The 16533-nt window shown below is 36.4% G+C and overlaps 1 long non-coding RNA gene and 1 pseudogene across 5 annotated transcripts; one reads left to right on the forward strand and one right to left on the reverse strand.

Moving 5' to 3' along the window:
- Positions 1 to 771: 771 nt before the first annotated feature.
- Positions 772 to 16533, forward strand: part of LOC148191076 (uncharacterized) — a 40476-nt pseudogene continuing 24714 nt past the window's right edge.
- Positions 5596 to 9889, reverse strand: LOC148191077 (uncharacterized). 5 transcript variants are annotated; one of them, XR_015782797.1, is made up of 8 exons: positions 9445 to 9889; positions 8076 to 8155; positions 7504 to 7570; positions 6984 to 7075; positions 6771 to 6888; positions 6179 to 6473; positions 6002 to 6040; positions 5596 to 5875 (listed from the first exon to the last, which is right to left on the reverse strand). It is a non-coding gene; the product is annotated as an uncharacterized LOC148191077 (long non-coding RNA). The 5 variants fall into 5 exon arrangements; XR_015782799.1 differs by lacking the exon at positions 9445 to 9889 and adding an exon at positions 8529 to 9437; XR_015782798.1 differs by lacking the exon at positions 9445 to 9889 and having other exon boundaries at positions 6179 to 6240; positions 8076 to 9437.

The following is a 16533-nucleotide window of genomic DNA, read 5'->3' on the forward strand; positions in this document are numbered from 1 at the left end:
AATTAATAAAAAAAGGCGTGCTGCTTTAAAAGAAAACATCGAATGATTTGGGACTTCGACGTTGTTTGCAAACATAACGTCAAATTTTTATTGTATTCGATGTGAAATTTATTTATTGAGTGTAAAAACATAACACAGTCTCACTATTTTTCGCGGTTCCATTTCTGCTTGAACTTTCTTCTTGGTGGACGACTGCAATAAAGAAAGAAGGTTATTTTTATGTCGTTTCTGTCTTTATAATGTCATTTGGTTCTCATTTCTAAGGTTGACCGATTATTTTTCGTTTATCTTTAGGCTGTTTTTCAAACGGGGTTAGCGAACTTCGTCATCTTCTCTAGTGACACCATTTGAAGTATGTTTTTTTTTCTTAAAATACTCTTACGTATGATGTATGTGCTCGTGTTTGAGTTGTGTTTGTCGATTCTGGACGTATGATATCTATATGTATAATGATACTATGATAGTTTTTTTTTTTCCGTCAACGTATGATATTTGTGTTCGTTCGTTGTCAGCGAACTTCGTTCATCTTCTCCAGTGACACCATTTCAAGTTTGTTTTTTCTTTCCTTCAACATCTCTTACGTATGATATATGTGTTCGTGTTTGTCGATTATGGACGTATGATATATGTATAACGATAGATATTTCTGTTCGTGTACATATACTATGATACTTTATTTTTTTCCTTCAACGTATGATAAGTATTTATTTTTGTTTCTCTACGTAAGTTAGTTTTTTTTTTCCGTTGATTCTTTTCGTTCAGTGTAGTAGTATGCATTGAAGCTAGATTCATCAGTGTCGTATTAGTGAAGAGTATGAGCGAGGGGTTTCTGATTTCATACAATATGTTAAAGAACACGCAAAACCAGTGAACGGGGCATATTTTTGCCCTTGTGTTCGTTGTCTCAATCAAGTATACGAAGACTTGGACAACATCCGTGACCATCTGTTCATCTATGGAATAATGAGAAGTTATACAGTTTGGACTTGGCATGGGGAAGTATTATATAAGCCAACAACTTTAAGAGGTTCATATTACGTTGATAAATGGATGAGTGATCATTTAGACGAAATGGAACGTGACGTTGACGAAGAAAATTTTGGAAGAGCTCATTTATACGATATTCTTAAGAACAATTTGGAGCAAGAGTTGTATCCAGGATGTATTAATTTTACAAGGTTATCGGCTACTTTGAAATTGTTTTGTTTGAAAGAAAGAAACGAATGGACTGATAAAAGTTTCACGGAATTGTTGGAGTTGCTGAAGGAGATGCTACCAGAAAATAACACGTTACCTATGCATAATTACGACGCGAAGAAAATTCTATGTCCAATGGGTTTGGAATAGCAAAAGATACATGCATGTCCCAATGAATGTGTATTGTATAGAGATCAGTATGCTTCAATGAAGGTGTGTCCGACGTGTGGTTCGTCACAATTTAAGAAGAAACTTGATGGAAATAACGATGAACACAATGAAGGTCCACCAGCTAAGGTCATGTGGTATTTACCTATAGTACCTAGGTTGAAACAATTGTTTTCTGTTAAAGAAGATGCGAAGAATCTTATGTGGCACGTTAATGGAAGAAAATGTGATAATCTTCTTCCACACCCAGCTGATTCCCCACAATGGAAGAACATTGACGGCACATTTCCCGAATTTAGTGCAGAGCCGAGAAACTTAAGACTTGTAGTTGCTACCGATGGTATGAATCCTTATGGCAACTTAAGTATTAAACATAGTTCATGGCCAGTTCTTTTGATGATTTACAATCTATTTCCTATGTTGTGCATGAAGAGAAAATACATGATGTTGTCTATGATGATATCGGGTCCTAGACAACCAGGAAATGACATTGATGTTTATCTAAAACCGTTAATTGACGATTTAAAAATGTTGTGGGAAGAGGGCGTTGAGGTCTTCGATTCATATTCAGAAGAAAACTTTTGTTTGCGTGCAATGTTGTTTTGCACCATAAATGATTTCCCAGCATATGGGAACTTGAGTGGTTACCGTGTTAAAGGTCATTTTGCATGTCCGATTTGTGAAGAAAATACCAGCTATCTTCAACTGAAGCATGGGCAGAAAACTGTGTACACAAGACACCGAAGATTCCTTCCTCAAAATCACCCTTACCGTAGATTGAAAAGAGCGTTTAATGGAAGTCCTGATAACAGTTGAAAAACTGTTATTTTCATGCTTAAAATTGATACTAAAAGCAACCTTTAACACTTAGAAACTAGCTTGGAATCATGTTTTTGTTTATATTTTTAGAAATAAGAGAGCTGGACAGGTTTATGCTTGATTTTAGTGTTTTATGCAGGTTTTAAGGTGAATTTGGTGAAAGAAGTGAAGAAGGATAGAGATGGAATAAGAAAAGAACTCAAAAAGTGCAAAAGGAGAAGTCGCAAGTACCGCTTAGCGACAGTTTACCGCTGAGCGGCACTCAGGAAATCAAGTTGGCTCCGCTGAGGGGTGAAAATGCCGCTGAGGGGAAGAATCAACTCACGCACTTACCGCTGAGCGGTAGTTTACCGCTGAGCGGCACTATTTTGGGCTTGGGCCTAATTTTCTGTATATTTTAGAATAGTATATAAGCTTTAGGACGTCCTAGGGTTTGTATCTTTGGCTGGAGACGAAGCAAACACTCTCTTTTCCATCCCTTGGAGGAAGATCTTGGATGCTCAGGCTACCTAGTCCTCTTTCTAGGGTTCTATCTTTCATTCTTTCATTATTGTTCATCTAGTTTCACCATGAATATGGTGAACTAAACCTTGTATTGTTGTTGGGGAATCAATGTAATCTTGTGAAACTCTCATATATGGAATTTGTGTTTAAACATCTTATTTTAAGATACATGCTTTCTTTCATCATTAGTTAGGGTTTTTCCTCTTTGCTCAAAGCATGCATTGTTTAACTCATTCGATGCCTTGATTATTGATTTTGTCGATATGGGAACATACGGGGAAATCTAGATCCGGGGAAAACCTCCCAATAGCATATTGGTTGCCTTTAAGCTTCTATGCTTCAGAATTAATTTTTAGGGATGCTAGGAATTGTATGAACTCGTAATTAAGGATAGGCCTTCTTGCAAGGTGATTTAGAGAATGAGATTAGCATTGATGAAAAGAATGATGAATTCCTAAAAGTATATGAGAGTGGCTAAGATGAAATTGATAACCCCAACAACATACTCATCCATCTAATTCATTAAAGTGTTTATATTCCTCTTTTCCATTGATCAAATTCATGCATACATGTTTAATTATTGTCTTTTGCATTTAAAACCTAAAATCAATTGTTCACAAGTCTTAAATAATCAACGAATCATATAGCTAACTAGGTCGTGAGTCCCTTGGGAGAACGATACTTGGTCTTACCGAGTTTTATTACTTGTTACGATTCGGTCACACTTGCAGAGGGTTAAACAAGTTTGTGGCGCCGTTTTTCGGTGTTCATAAATTTGTCATAAGTTTTTGGCGCCGTTGCCGGGGACTCGTGGTTTAACTAGTTTATTTGTGTGGTTATTGATTATCTTTGACTTGAATTTTGAATTTTGAAATTTGAATTTCTATTTTTATTTTCTGTTTTTATTTTTCGGTTTTTATTTTATTTTATTTTATTTTATTTTATTTTCTGTTTTTATTTTTTTCGGTTATTATTTTATTTGTTTTTATTTTTTTTGTTTTTATTTATTTCTATTTTCTGTTTTTACTTTCTATTTTTATTTTTATTGTTTTAATTTTATCTTTATATCTCTGATTTTATATCTTCTTCTCTATCTTTTTGTGCTAAAAATTTTTTCTAGGGACTTGTTTTCTTGTGTATGCAGGAAGCAATTCGAACTACAAGGAAGAAAACCTCGGAACCTCTTCTTGAAGGCTTAGACTAGAGTAGACGGAGGAGAAGAATTCGTACATCTAGAGAACTTTTCCCTCCTCCGGAAGATCTCTTACAACCATCACCACAAGGTTCTTACCATAGCATTGAGGAGATGGAGAATAATAATGTCAGACGGACTCTTGCAGATTACTCTAATGTAGTTGGACCTCAGCATTTCAATAACATAACAAGACCAAGGGTCAATGCAGCTAATATGGAGGTGAAACCAACATTAATCCAACTAGTGAAGAGTAACCAATTTAATGGGTTGTCTCACGAAAGCCCATGTGAGCATCTCACAACTTTTAATGAGATTTGCAATACAGTGAAGATAAATGGGGTGCCTGACGAAGCAATCAAACTTAGCCTGTTTCCATTCTCATTAGGAGGCAACGCTAAGCTTTGGTTGAACTCTTTTCCAGAAGGAAGCTTTATAGAGTGGGAAGCTGTGGTGACAAAGTTCTTGAACAAATATTTCCCATAATCAAAAGTAAATAAAGGAAAGCAAGAGATTTCATCATTCAGGCAAGGCATGGGACAAATATAGAAGCTTATTAAGAAAGACTCCCACACATGGATTTGACGAAGTGGAAGTAGTCCTGATCTTCCTTGGAGGTCTTGGTTCACAAACCGAGATGATGCTTGACGCCTCAGCAGGAGGAAATATCAAATGGAAAACTCTAGAGGAAGCTACAAAAATAATTGAAAATATGGCTACTAGTGATAATGAACTGAACAGTGAAAGAGGGGCTCCTATTCAACAAAAAGGAGTTCTACAGTTACAAACCAATGATGCCTTGCTAGCACAGAACAAGATACTAACTCAACAGTTGGAGACTCTCACAAAAACACTTGCACAACTGCCAAAAGAGTTAAAGACTGTTGCACAGGTTCAACCACAGTTGTGTGAATTATGTGGGGTTGACCATATCAATGGTCAATGCGCCTTTCCAACAGAAGCTTTAGAGGATGTTAACTTCATGGCCAATCAATTTCCATACCGTCAGGGTGATGAGTCAATATTTTCTTGACTTCACTTAGTTTAGTGTGCTAGAATTAATCAGGGAATTTTGCTTAAATGTGCGGTATTTTTCCGTTTTTGCTAATTGTGCTTAATTTGACCAAAAATTCTTATTTCAATTAATTTGAATTATTTGAGCTAATTATTTTCATTATTACTTGTAGGAAAATTGTTGGATAATATTTGGGACATTTTGGAGATCAAAAGAAAATGTGACATCAATTGTTTAAACTAAAAAGAGAGAGAGGTGTGGATTTACATTTTGGAGGTGCATGCGGTAATTTATGTGCTTGAAAAAATAGAAGAGCTGGTCCAACCACTAGTGGAAAAATGACATTTTATAACGTACAAAAATAATCTTTTATAACGTAGTTTCTAAAATCCGTCATAATATGCGTAGTTTATTATGACAAATTTTCGTTTGTCCGTTATAATAGGTGGAAGGTAACATGACGTAGAAATTTTTGTACGTTATAATATGTGATTTATTATTACCATATATTTTTGTACGTTATAATATGTGATCAACGTATCATGACGTACATGGTTTAGTACGTTATAATATATGTTTTTTTTTTTAAAAAAAATAATTATTACATTTGAAAATTATAATAATATACTTGTATTATCATCTTATTCCATCAATTTATAATCAATATAGCTTCAAATAAAAATATTTAATGAAACTAACAAAATAAAATTCATTTCAAATATTAAATAATGTAATATTTAATACATCATTTATATTATGCATATTTAAATGATTCATATACACTTGTGTTAAATGATTCAGTAGTAGTTGATTCACATCGTCTACCCATGAACAAATCTCTACTCATTGACAACAATTTGCATCCCCAAGCAAATGCCCAGAAATGGAACACTATGTTCTCGGGCATACTTAGTCGCAAGAATTTTCCCTTGCACTCCTCCATCACCAAAACCTCTTGGAACTAGAACACCATCAACGCCCTGCAGAATAAGTCCAATTACAGAAAACCAATAAATAATATATCACTATATGAGATTTTAACATATATATCAATATTAAAGATCTGAAAATGGAATAAATATGTTTAGTCTAAATAGTAGGAATACCTTTAAAAGATTCCATGCAACTTTATATGCCTTAGGATCCTGCAACAATATATTTTAATCAATCGTCAGAGGGTTGCATAAAAGCAAAACCAAAACCAAAATAAGATAAATAAATATCTATACACATGTTTTTTCTTTTTCTTTAGATGATGCATATTTGAGATGTCTGCCACTCACAGTTTCATCACATCTGTCATAAATTTTTTTCCTTGCAGTCGACTCCTTCAAATTAGGCTCTGCTGCAACACTGTAAATGATAAAGGAATTAGTTTGAAGACCCAAACACTTTAGGATAAATTCAAAGGAAAAGGTTTAGGATATTGCATGAACTTAAACCACTTAAAATGCAAAAGTATGAAATTCAATTTTAAAAGAAAAAAGAAAAAAAGAAAACCATCAAGAAATTAACAAATTAAACTGCATAAATACGGTTCGAGTAGTGCTTCAATAAAAGGCATGGACTCAATATCCCCTGCATGAAAGAAAAGTCATTGTAAATTATTTGCTTTAAAATATAGCCGATCCCACCACCAAGTGAGAAGAAACTTGGTGGTTGCCTTAGAATATAGTACTAAAAATATGGATATGAATATTATTTTCTCCCACTGTTTGCTAAGTATAATTCATTTTCAATTTTTAGTTTTCAACTTCCAACTAACCCATAATCTTTAGAATTAAATATGGGAAAAAATTGAATGGATATAGAAATATAATATTGAAAAAGTTTTATCTTAATATTGATTGAAAGTTTTCTTTGAGTATTATTTACCTATAGTTCCACCCAATTCAATGACACAAACATCAGCTGGTCCTTCTTTCCCGTCAACTGGTATCTTTGCCACTCGTTCTATCCATTCTTGGATAGCATCTGTTATGCGTGCAACTACCTAAAAATAAAGCAAAAAACAAAAATGAAAACCAAGGCACCAACAACAATTACAAATAGCTTCAAAGGGAAAGAAGAATCAAAGACTAAGCATACCTTTTCATTAACAACAATTACCTTCCATCAATTTGCAACATCTGACTTAGACATTCTTGAGCTTTTGTTGGCTTCGATATATCTTGATAGAACTGCCAAAAACCTCATGTTCAGATTAAATCTAGCAGCCAAAATAATTTAAATTAAAAGCTTTTCCTATAACATAAAATGAAAGGCCAAAAACTCTATCCCATAGTTAATAGATAATTTTATAAATCACACACTGATAGATCCTGATCAACTACCATCACACATTCAGAACAGGGTTAGTAACAAAGTCATCAAACAAAAAAGCCACCATTAAAAGGCATGAAAGATGAAACCTGTTTTGTAGAGTTAAACCTACAAGTTACTAAAGGAAAAATGCAAATGTAAACTAAGTTACTTGGCTGACATTAAATGAAAACTTTAATTCAAGTAGAATGAGTTAGTAGTATACGGGAAAGAAATTTTATGAATGAAAGAAGTGAGGAAAGATACTATTAGAGACCAGAGAGAAGACTGTCAAAGAAAAAGATACCTCTCTCATGTAAAATATCTGCTGAGTTGGTTTCAAACTCTAAAGCCTTAGTCAAATCTTCAATAGCCTGAGATGTCCAGAAGCAGTAGTCAATGTCACATTATGAATTGTTATGTGTGCAAGAAAATCATTTATAATAAAAAGTTATTCAAGTGAGATCTTACTTAAGTAACTAAAAATTTCAATCACCTTCTTTTCAACTATATATATAATAAGATCACTAGTCAAACAGTTCCTTAACATGGCTCTACATAAGTCTTGACAACTGCACTAGTTTTGCTTAAACAATACATATTTGACCCAAGTGTTAATGCCTAAACCAAATAAGTTTCTACTCCTCATAAGTCAAATCAAACATAAGTAAAAACCAGATTTCAAGATCATTTCATTTTCTGTACCAGAAGAGATCCATTTCATTAAGGGTGGGTGTCAATGGGACATACCTAACATGAAGCATTGATTAACTAAAATACCCAGGTTAAAAAATAAATAAATAAATTCCAATCAGCAATGCAAATTGGGTAAAACTTCAAAAAAATTTACAAATACTAAGATCGAGTAAGCCACCCCACCTCAACAAACTCCCCCAAGGCTGCCCGAGCTTGACCTCTCCTCTTCCATAATCTCCTCTTCTCTCCTTCTCAATAACAAACTATAAACATCCAAAACAAAACAATTAGAAACATCTGGCTCACCTGATACATTTTTCTAGTAGTGATGTTATTGTCGCCAGTTAATTTAATGTCCAAAAATCATTCGTAGTTCCCAAGATCAAGTTCAAGCTTCCACAAACAAAAAAAATAATGAAAATGGCAATCTAAAACTTCAGAGGAAAACAAACTACAGATATCCTCTTTTACTACGACTCAGAAAGTTTTAGCTTGCACTTATGAAGTAAAATGAGAAAATGAAAAGAGCAGGGGAAAGTATAACATAACATACAACCTCAACCTTCCATTGAATTTAGAAGGAAATAAAAAATCTAATGACTGTCATCTTGTTGTAGAAAATTTTCATTTGCTTACCTCTCCGCTATCATCTAAGACGAAAACCTCCGTGATGAGAGGGTCGCACCTCATACAAAAGTTGATTGCAAAATTAATGCAGTATAAACTAGGAAGTGACTCCTAGGTCGTCTCTCCAGGACCAAATGTGGTTCGGGTCTTAGGACAAACACGTAGTGGGGGGTTTTGAAAGTGTTTTTGTGATTCGAAATGAACTAAATTAAAAACTGGAAATTAAAGACAACCAAAAATAATTGAAAGCATTGAAGTAAATTAAAACGTTAAATGCAAATTAAATACTCAACATGACAAATTAAAATGCAAGAAGTAAGCTTGTGGAACTCTCATAAAAAGGCTGAACGTGGTAGCCATGCTCTTTTTCAAAGATAAATCACTCAAATTGAATATATCAGTGTGCTTTTCCTCCCCCAATACGTAACAACACCTCCAAAGTAATGAATAAGCATTTTTTTTTACTAAAAGCAAAAGTGAACTAACACCTCTTTTTAAGGCTTCCATAACCGTGTGTGCATTTCTTAAGGAAACAAAATAAAATGCATCCTAAAGCTAATAAATAAAATGCATCCTAAAGCTAATAAATTAAATGCATGTAATAAAGGCAATGCATCCTAAAGCTAATAAATGAAACGCTAAGTTATCACCTGAAAAATATAAAGAAAAGGACATAGAAATGGAATAGAATCATGGAAAGTTAATGATGAACATTGAAAAACGTGAACGGTGATTCATAACAAATAACTTCAAAACCGGTGGCCCATTGCTTTTAGTAGTTCAACAATTGGAAATTAATATCAAATTCATTCTCAAGCAAATTGGTTCAGCGTTGCAAAGAAAAAAAACATTTAATACTAAATAAAATAAAATAAAACAATGCAAGGTTTTGACGTGACCATAATGAAAAGAGAGAAAACGTTACTTCCAATTGAAATGAGCACCCTTTTTTTTCGTTCCAGCCATGAAGTAATGACGCGCTTCGATCAAAGTGCATAGAAAATAAACAAAATGAAAAGGGCAGAGTGTGCTTCCTCCTTCCAAACTCAATCACAGTTCTCTGCCTTAGCTGTCTGGACCGTAACCCTCAATGCATGCTCCCTCAGTGTGCTTTCAATTCAGCCTATGTGTGTTTTTGAGCTAGCCGTAGCCCTCCATGAATTGATGTCTGTGTTTTCTTTCTCCAAGTTTCTTCTTCTCCCAAAAAGTGAATGAATCCTCTCTCCCTTTTTTCCCAGGTGGCGGCTGCCCTACTTCATATTAATTGGCCCACCTCCACGCTAGACGCTGCTGGACTCTCCTAGGACGCATGTTGCTGCTGTTGTCCATTGAAGAGCGAATCCTCTTCACGTGCACCCCTCTTTTTTGGACGCACCCCTCTGCTGGACCGCTTCCCTCCTGGACGTGTGAAGCTCTCCAAGTTGCTATTGGACCGTGCCTTATTCTTCAAGTTGTTGGAAAGCTTCTCATGAAGGCCTCATCCCTGCTGGGCTTGTTGCTGGAAAATGAAGATACATGTTGGGCCGTGCTGAAGATGCTGGACTGCTTTTTCGGTGCAAGTGTGAATAAAGAAAACTGCAGCACCTCTTGGAGCTCTCCCTCTGCTGGAATATAAATCGAGAATCTCATTTCCATGTGCACACCCACGCTTTGTCTCCATTCCAGCCGTAACATCACTTAACGTGCGTGCTACTGTATGCGTTTAACAGCACCACTTTTCTCAATAGTTTTCACTTTGCTGGATGTCACCCTTTTTCCAATAATAAAGCACCCCTTTCAAAGATTAAAATGACCATAATGTCCTCCTTATTGTAGACACTTCTTTAATGGAGAGTCTTAATTATGTGACAGCCTTCCAAATGTCCTAAATTATATTTCCAAAATTTTCCTACAATCCAAAATGAAAATAATAAGCTCAAATAATCCAAATTAATTAAAATAACAATTTCTGGTCAATTTAAGCACAATTAGCAAAAATAGGAAAATACTGGACATTCAAGCACAATTCCCTGATTAATTCTAGCACAATAGATTAAGTGAAGTGAAGAAAATATTGACTCATCACTCCGCATGCTCGAAAGGAGACATTGTCCCCGCATCAGTGTTCAAGTAGGGGTCTACAAATGATGGAAAAATTAAAACAAAGATAAAAACAATGAAAATAGCATTCATTACTTTACATAATATGATAATAAAAGCAAACATGTTTTATTAAAATTTCTATAAATATGAAAACTAAATTAACAGGATAAAGAGGGGAAAAGTGTTATAGAGAAGAATGTGAACTATAACTACGGTTGGAAGAGCAGCTCTGAGAAGATGACTGTAGGCGCGATGCAAATCATCGAAGCTTCTTCCAGAGAGAAGACGTAGCGAAAATATGACAAAAACTCGAAGAAGAACAAGAAACAAAGGATTAAACTTGATAGAAACCCTAGAAGAAGAAGGAAACCTATTCTGGACCGATTGATCGGTGTAAATCAAAGTTGAATCGGTGGAAAATGTTTCTGATGGTGAAAACAAGGTTTTAATCGGTGGAATCGAAGGGAAATGGTGAAAAGGAGAAGAAACCCCAACAGAGGGTTTAGCTCTATGAATGATTCGGTGAAAAATGAAGGATAGAGGAAATAGAGATGATTCTGAGTGAAGAAGCCTTTCCGTGATGATGAACGACTTGCGACGAGGAGATGTCTCTCGAGAAGGAAGACGCCAGGAAACCGAAATGGAGAGAAATGAGAGTGAGGCTCTCTGATGTGAGAAATGAAAGTGCTCTCTCGAATGTGCGAGAGGAAATGAAATGAGACCTCCAAGAGTGACAGCGAGCGAAGGAATACGCTCCACAACGTGGCTGAAGTTCTGAAAATGATGTGGCTGATGACGGAGATGCCGGGAAATGCAAGTGAGAGGGATGAGACGAAGAGGGGAAGAAAAGAACGAGAGTGAGAGTGAACTTGAAATGAAATCTAGCGAGAGGGAAATGTGAAAAATTAAAGAGGAAGAGATATTATAACTGATTTCTAAAACTCCGTTATAATACATCAATAATAGGTTTTGAACTTATTTACAAGTTTACCACCGCATTTTATATTATAACTGATTTTTAAAACTACGTTATAATATGTCTTACACTTATTTACAAGTTTGCCACCGCGTTTCATATTATAACTGATTTACAAAACTACGTTATAATATGTCCTATTTTTATTACCATCTTGCCACCGGTCAACCTAGTATGACGGATAATTTTTATACGTTATAATAGCTTCGTTATAGAAAGGTATTTTTCCACTAGTGAACAAGCTTGGGGGGTGCACACAGCAGCGGCCTTTTTGGAAGCACATGCATTAACATTCCACAGCCTGGTCCATGTGCAGGAGCTCTTGGAGTAAAGAGCATCCAGCAGCCTTCAAGAGTAGCACACATCCAGCAACGTCCAGCAGCTTGGCTTTGGAGGGAGGTGCACACGGAGATTAGGAGTGTCACGGCCTGATTCTGGAAGCGAGGCAAAAGTAGGGGGCAGGTTCATTAGGTCCAGCATTTTCCAGCAGCACACGCTACCTACATCTTCATTTTTCTAGCAAGCACACACGTCCAGTACACATTCCGTGGTCCAAAGCTTTTGAGGAAGTCCACCACGCGTCAGCACGTAAAGTCCTACAACAAAGCAGCTTCCGTTCTTCATTTTATCATGGCCCGTGCAAGCAAGTTTCGAAGGGGATTTGCTACGTCCAACACACAACAGGCCCAACAGTTTGGAGGTGCATGAAGAAGCATCACTGTCCAGCGTCCAGCAGCATCAATGACCCTGATATTTGGAGGTGTTCAGCCGAAAAAGGGGCATCATCTTTCACTTAAATAAAACACGCGAACAATGAAGAGCATCGGGTGACGGTCAGCAGTTTGGCTTGAAAAGAAAGAAACACACGGACGGCCCATGACAAGTTTTACGGAGCATCCAGCAAGGGCAGGTTTTGTTGGCTTTTAGGAAGCACATTACGGGTGGCATATATATCATCTTTTCTTGCTGCAGTAGCCGACACCGAGATGGGAAGCACACAGATACCACGCATGGAAGGCTACGCACATTGGAGGAAGAACGGACATTTTTAGCTATGGAGGGTTATGGGTGAATTTTAAATTGAAATGCAGTAGCATGTGGTGTCTCGGCTAGCGTGGTCCAGCCGCCACCTGGAAGGAAGCACACGGATTGCTCCAAAAGAAAAATCAACATTTCAGGCCACCTTCATTTTTTGGCTTTTACTGGAACATTTTTTTAGAAGATAGAAAAAAAGACTCACACGGTGATGGAATTTGGGTGATGCACATAGCTTACTTTAGCAAGGCTACATCTTGGAATTTTTATTAATTTCTTAGAAAAGATGAAGGCTATTTACTTTTGGAGCATGCGCTGATTTCAATTGGAAAACGGCGACGCACTTTTCTAGAGCGGTGCACTCATATCTTCTTTGCTTTGCTTTGCTTTTAAAAAAAAGGCAACACGTTGATTTCATATATTATCTTCATTACTATTCATCACAGAAGATGGATTTTATGATTTTACAATTTCGGTTCTAACTTCTACATTGCTGATTTATGCGTTCGTTTACTAGCTGACGCATATATGCGTTTCCTTAAGTTTATTTCCAGCAGCATGGAAGCTTTCATTTTTCTTTCTTAGAATAGGGATAGTGTTTGAAAGAAAGAGAGGCATTGAGAGAGTAGGGTAGTAGCACATGGGATTATTTCTAGAGAATAGGACGATGTTTCATTGATGGAGAAAAGGTGGAGCAAGGGGCTGTTTGAGTTGCGTTCTGGAAGAGGTGTGCACATGGTGATACTGAGAAAGCGCAGAGATTCAATTCTTTTATTGGAGCTGGAGAAGTGCAACACGGGTCTTCGTTTTACTAATGCCTGCAACGTTTTAAATTAATTTCAATGGTTTTTCATTTGGCGTATTTCAATACTTACATTCACGGCTTATGCGTTTCCTAATTGAGAAATTTCAATTCCAACTTACGCAGTTGCAGATTTGTCTTTTCAATTAGCGTTTGATTAGAATTGAAGTCTCGTTTTCGTTGCTTGTTGTTTATCCATTTAATTGGTTTATGCTTTTATTGCTTCCAAGGCTGACGTACACCGTTCGGTCTCATGGCTAGTTCTTTTATCACAGTCGGAAGGTGTTTTTAGTTACTAGTTGTTCGGTTTATTTTATTTTATTAGCTCACTCATTTTTCAAGCCCAATTTAATTAGCTGGCTGATGTGCACTGTTCAGTTTAGGATTGTTCGTGTTTTAATTTAGTTCACTCGCATTCCCAAAATCTTCAAAAACCCCCCCACTATGTGTTTGACCTAAGACTCGAACCACATTTGGTCCTTGAGAGACGACCTAGGAGTCACTTCCTAGTTTATACTGCATTAATTTTGCAATCAATTTTTGTGTGAGGTGCGACCCTTTCAACACAGGGGAATTTCAATCAAGGGTGGAAACCACTCCCAAGCATTGGTCAAGGACAAAGTGCGCAAGCTGGACAAAGTGGGCAATTTAACAAGCAACAACAACAACTAACCTTATGGCAACAGATTTCTATACTTAATGAAAGATCAATAAGGATGGAAGAAACTCTTCAGCAATTCATACAGAAAATTGAATCTTCGCAAAAGAGCACTGAAGCTGCTATTAAAAACTTGGAGATTCAAATGGGTCAGATTACTAAGCAGTTGGAAGAAAGGCCTGACAAAAATTTTGGGGCTAATACTGAGGTTAACCCCAGGGAAGAATGTAAAGTGTTGGAGAGTACAAATGATGAAACAGTTGAGTTAGACAGAGAGAAAGAAAAAGAAGAGAGAGAAAAAGAAGAGAGAAAAGAGAAAGGAGAGAGAAGAGAGATAAAGAGTGAAGATATTTTTCCTTTTCCATTAAATCATGAGAAACAATTTGATTTTACAGAATTATTCAATATGGTGGACAATGATGTACCTTGGAAGGAGATATTACAGCATATTACAGTTTATACAAAACCTGAAGAAGAAGTCTCTACAAAGAAAAGACGTAGAAATGATGATACAAAGAAGTATAAAGTTGTTAAAAAGGAGCCATTTCCTCCAAAAGCAAAAGATCCAGGAGGTTTCTCCATTCCATGCACAATAGGGAAGAAAAGGATTAAGAAGGCTTTACTTGATTTAGGATCAAGTGTTAACTTGATACCTTATTCTTTACTTGAGCAGATTGGTGATGTTGATGTGAAGCCTATAAAGGTTAATTTAGTAATGGCAGATGGATCTTCAAAGAAACCCTATGGAATAGCAGAGGATATTATAGTTTGTGTAGGCAAACTACAGTTCTTGGTAGACTTTGTGGTGATGGAGATGGAGACTGAAAAGATACCCATTATTCTCGGAAGACCGTTTATGAAAACGGCCAAAGTCATCATTGATGTGGATGAAGGTATAGTGGTGCTCCAAGACCGAGAAGAAAGAGTTGTTGTAGATGTGCTCAAAGAAAAGAGGCAGATGCAGGAGGAAGAAGCTAGTCATAAAGCTTCATTTCAAGATGTACTCATGACTAGCCCTGAAGATGAAAAGCCCAAGGTTAAAGGTAAACATTATTTGTTGTTTCAGGTACAGGAAGAAGAAAATATTGGAAGAGGAAGAAAAGTCCATGATGACTGGATGAAAAAATGACTCCAACTTGGTACACCTGTGAGATTCAAAAACAAGTTGTGGGTTGTGAAAGGCTACAAAGAAAATGAGATGATAGAGACAGAGTCTCCACATTCCAGAAGAGTCAAAAAAGTGGACAGGAAGTAGTTGATGAGTTGGTGTGATATGAACATCAACCATGAAGAAGGAACTTGAGCTTTATTGGGTCAAGCTAATGACGTTAAAAGAGCGCTTGCTGGAAGGCATTCCAGTGATTTGAGGACAATTTTTCTTTTGATTTTATTTTGGTTTTATAAATTTTTATCAGTTGGACATTACTTCTGTAAATTTTTGGGTATAGCATCTACTGAAGGATGCTAGGTGGTTAAGTATCTACTGAAAGATACTAGGTTTGTTACACCTATTGATGGGTGTTGGTGGATTTTGGGTCAGGCTCGTGACGTTAAACAAGCGCTACCTGGGAGGCAACCAAGTTGATTGATTATATTTTTGTTTGTTATACTTTAGTTGCATGATAGGGATTTGCATGAGTGATCTGAGAACTTAATTGCAGGGAGCAAGTGAGGGGCATGAGTAGAAGGCACCTAGGGTAAGCTAGGAAGAAGAAGAGCACTTCACGAAAGTGTCACAGAGCGGCAAACTACCGCTGAGCGGTGGTGTCGTAAAATGGGTTAAGTTGCCCCTTAACGGAACCCGAGCCCATTAGGGTAGTTTTATACCCCAAGTCACGCTTTGGCCTCTATTTTCATATTCTTCTCTGCACACACACTCCTAAACACTTTTCCAAAGGTTCTCTACATTTTTCCTTTCATTCCTCTTTAGAAAATCTCCCTTCCACTCACTTTCTCACTAGTTTTCCATCTAAGTTTGGGGTTGGGAGAGAGCATCATTGTTGGGGCTGAGTTTTTCAAAGCACTAGAGCAGGATTTGTTTTATCATTCACTTTTGTTTTTAGAATAGGGTTTGATGTACTCAATTGGAAATTTTGTCTGTTATGATGGTTTGCTTATGATTGTGATTGTTTGATAAGTAATGCTTGATGATGCTTTGATATTGATTGATGTTGAGATGTGCACATTACATACGTATACAGGTGGTTCACAAGCTTTATGAACAAATGCATGATGTTGTGATTGTGATTATGATACTAAGCAGGATGTGTATGTCAAATGTGAATGAGCTTATATGTGAGGTTTTGAGCTTCAGAGTTCGTGTGATTAAATGCTATTACTGTGAAATCATGAATGACTTTGCGCAGGTTTTCTATGATTGAATTACTTGCTTGTTTGCATCATATGATCAAGGCCATTTTTTGGTAATCCTTGTATTAGCCAACTTCATGAAATTAGCCAC

Source organism: Vigna umbellata, chromosome 11 (assembly GCF_029865625.1).
Source record: "Vigna umbellata cultivar VRB3 chromosome 11, Vumbellata_1.0, whole genome shotgun sequence".
NCBI classification, from domain to species: Eukaryota; Viridiplantae; Streptophyta; class Magnoliopsida; order Fabales; family Fabaceae; genus Vigna; species Vigna umbellata.